Genomic DNA, 4,325 nt, shown 5'->3' on the forward strand with positions numbered 1-4,325 from the left:
CAGTGCATTTTCAATATCAGCTCCATCTCTCTGGAACAGTCTTCCACAGCTTGTCCGTGAGGCCGATAATGTTACACTTTTCAAGTCGCGTTTGAAGACACACCTCTTTTCTTCTGCTTTCTCTCTTTAATGCCCTCTTTGGTTTTTGGTTTATTTTTTAGTTGATGTTTCAGCGCATAGAGAAGTTTGATATGCGCTATATAAGTATACAATAATAATAATAATAATAATACCATACACTATGTTGAGAAATATTACCAGATATTATTAAGGTTTTTCCTTTTATGAACATTTATCAACAACACATTTATTTTCTTTATAAAAATTTGCATTGACTTTTTGAATTGCATTGTATTGTACTTTACAATGCAATATGAAAAGAAGAAAATAACAGAACAGTACTAAACACATTGTATTTTCAGTGCGGATTTTTTGGGCTCAGTACGGACTCTAAACGTATGCATTTTCCTTTAGTTTGAAGGCGTATGCGGATTTTATAAGTCCGCAATGATGATATAACATGTTACTTGCTGATAAATGATAATAAATACAGCAAAACTTTCATTATTTATAGTTTCTTTTAAATTGTTTATGCTGGTTGGTTACATTGATAATATTATATAATTGTAATATTTAACACATGTTTACAAGTGGATTGGATTGAACTCTATATTCAGCTATGTTTAAAGCAGTTCTGTGTAGGTATATGATGCGCTACAGTGTTTCAATAATATTCATATAAAAGTTCAGATTTTTTTCATAAACTTCTTTCAACCTTGTGTTTACTGTTGTGTAGTTAAATGTACTGTATATACCCAGTGAGTGATCAGAAAGATAATGAAAGTGCTGATGGGATGCAACTGGCTGAACTGAGGTACAGTATATTAAAATATTTATTTGTTTCACCTTATTGGAATCATCAATTGCTTTACTTTTATTCATTAATTCAGTCCATATTACCAAGGTCTTCAAGCAGTTAAACAAAAATCAGCAGGCATGGCAAGAAATACTGATTAATGTTATTTATTTACATTGCATGCAAATAAAAACATTTGAAATTTTACATCAGCCTCAATGTGTTATTTTTTTTTTTAAAGTAATTCAGCCTCAGTTTTCTTTTAAAATTTACATTTTTTTAATTATAGAAAAAAAAAAAAATTCCAAATAGAATCAAAATACATTATATATTTACAGGAATTTCCTGTCTTATTCAAAGTCGATGAACATTACTTCTTGCCCTTCCTACTATGCATATGTAGGCCTAGATAAGTAATACAACAGTACAGCACGGTCGACTTTGGCTTAAAAAACTACGGTATGACAGTCGACAGAAGACGGGAAATGCAACTTACTACCTCTAAAATCTTACAATCTATTACCAATGTATTTTATTTAAAGGCTGGTATACTTATATCATATTGAAATATTCCACTAAAACCGGAGAATATTCATCCAAATTGCTACACATTGTCACTTTCTTTGCGACATTGTTTACATTAGTTACCGAGTTTACAAGAACGTTTGTGATTGGCTAAGAGCGTCTTATCAATGCTTAACAGGTATGGTAAGTGTGCTGTGATTGGGTACTGCTTTCGTGAGCGACATGTTTTCGAAGATAAATTCTCATTTTTGGTTACAGTTTTCCCAAATTTACGATTGCCGACAATTATATTATGTTTAAATAAAATAGTATTGACATTTTTGTGTGAATGCCAAGTAGCGCGGATCAGTGGGTCACAGAATTCGTAAACTAAGCCGATTTTGGAGCCTCAACCCACGGTCTATTATCTGCCTCATTTTGAGAAACAGATATCGTGCATGATGCTTGTTCTGCTTTGGCTTAAAGTGATCAGTCAATTTCGTGCGTAATTTCTGATAACTATCCAAATCTCCCGCTGGATTATGTAAACTTTTCTCTAGCCGTGCTAGATCTTTAGCCCCGTAGATTATCATGGCATCTTTCTTATCTTCTGGCTGAGTAATTCTAAAGTATCTAAATTCTTTTTCTAGCCCTTCCAGCCATTCTTCCCATGCTTTACCAGTGTGGATTTGGTCCTTGCCGGGAGTAAATGGTTGGATTCTTAGGTTTCTTGTTTCAATTACTACCGTAGGCTGCGGACAGTACTCACGTTTGCTGTTGGATGGTTTTGCTATACTCTAGGCCTGGCTATATTTTATAGTAATATAGCTTGCTTCTGCTTTATGATCGTAACTGCTTTGTTACTCACATCAACGCCTGGTTTCTTGACATCCTCGTCGCCAATGAAACATCCCGTGTGTAATATTAAATGATACACAGAGGCTATAGTTAGAACTCAACTAATAACATTTTAATACTTCTCCGCCATCAGCGTGGTAGTAGCAACTGTGCTCAACAGAGGGCACTACATAGGATATCACAGGTATACAACATGGTCGTAGGCCTAGACGCAAATTTTGTTTTGCTCGATTTTGCAAATGAAGATCCGCCATCTACGGATGTCGTGAAGACAGCGTGGTTAGGTTTAGGAGAAGACAGAGAAGTCGATAAAGACTTTGACTTGCATTCCTTGATTAACGAAGAAGTTGTGTGCAATTGGCACGGTAAAAAAAAAAAACGAGGCCAGGACATGACAACACAATGTGTTGGAAGAGTACTATGCTTTGGGGGTAGGTATACCAAAAAAGTATATTTTCTGAATAATAATTTTCTACATAGGCCTAGGCATAGCCTAATTTTTATTTATAATGAGTTTAGGGCCTAAGGCCTACTGGTTCCAGAACAATAAAATCAGATCAAATACTCCGAACTGGAAAGTACCAGCAGTATAGGCCCTAATTACTGTCACAGTCATGGGATATGACTTCTTTGGCCGCCGACACCTTCGACCACGCGAGATTTATATGGAGCGCCAGTTGGGCATTTCTCCACACCGCATGCTGTGGCGGCGTATGCCTAACATTAAGCCTTTGCTAAACTAAATAATTGCTGTCATGTCGCACAGTAATATTTACGTATTTATTTTAGGTATTGTATGTATATACAAAACAAAACGCAAAACAAAACGCATTTTTTACTGTATTTTTATTCATATTTCGTCAGTTTCCTTTATCCACAAAATAGAATTTCGTCAAATAAAATTTAGAATGATACACATGCACAAATTTCGTCCTTTATCCACAAAATAAAACATTTTTTTAAATAATTTTATTTTCATGCCTGTTGTCTGTTCATGTTATCTTTTCATACAAGATCGGATGTAAAATAACACATTAGCGAGGGTGATGAAAGTGTGTTATTTACAAGAGTTGGAAAAAGAAATCTAGAGTAAATTTGTCAATCATTGGTCAATAAAAATTCTTTAGGAATATCTCTCTTTTCTCATGCCCCTAATGTACATACACTTTATATCATTAAAGCCAATCAATTAATTTACTCAATCAAATATTTAATTTAATGGTGATTTAAAATTCAGGTCTTTCTATTTACATTATTGAATAGTAAACAAGTGCACATGTAATAAATGAGATCTATAATCGATAACAAGCAATGATGTCTATCTTTAACAATTATTATCGTCAAAATGTTTAAAAATCTTGCAAATATGTTGCTTGTGTTAACCATGGTGTAAGTGGCAGCGCAAAGTTTGCCATGTTTAATTTGTAACAATTTTTTCACAAATTATATAATTTTATCACTGAAATTTTAACACACTATTAATATTAATTGTTGCGACATGTTTTGTGTGTATAGGCCTATCTGTAACAATGTAAGCTTGAGTGTTTCTGAATTTGAGGTTAAGAATTGAATAGATATAATAGCGCTCATTCAACCACTGTATATCAGCGTGACAAACAATAGCACGCATTCAACTTCCAATCGGCAAAGCACTCAAAAGGGCGCTCCATACATTTTGGTGTTCGACAGGGCGCGGCCGGAAGTGTCGGCGGCCGAAGTTGGCCTAAAGCACAGTCATAGCCTAGGCCTAGGTAGCCTTGGTAGGTAGGGGGAATGTTGCTAGATGACATCGAAATTCGAACATAGTCAAACGTAGGTCTAGCTAAACACAGTTTACAAAACTTGATCGATCTAAGGTAGGAAACGAACCTAACATTTATTTTGAAGTTAAAAAAATCAATTTTTTTTTCGCCACGATTTTGATTTTACACGACCGCTGGTTTAAATTGTGCATTTTTTGTGCATTCATTCCTTGAAATTCCAACTTGCACACAATACAAAATAAAAATATACTTAATACAAATCATACACAAGTGCTGAGATACCAACAGGATCAATATTAACACATTTAATAAGTAAATGGAGCTGGTGAGCTTGACCTGATACA

The sequence above is a fragment of the Anneissia japonica genome, unplaced genomic scaffold (genome assembly GCF_011630105.1).
Source record: "Anneissia japonica isolate Jap-2015-1 unplaced genomic scaffold, ASM1163010v1 scaffold9_len2422644_cov172, whole genome shotgun sequence".
NCBI classification, from domain to species: Eukaryota; Metazoa; Echinodermata; class Crinoidea; order Comatulida; family Comatulidae; genus Anneissia; species Anneissia japonica.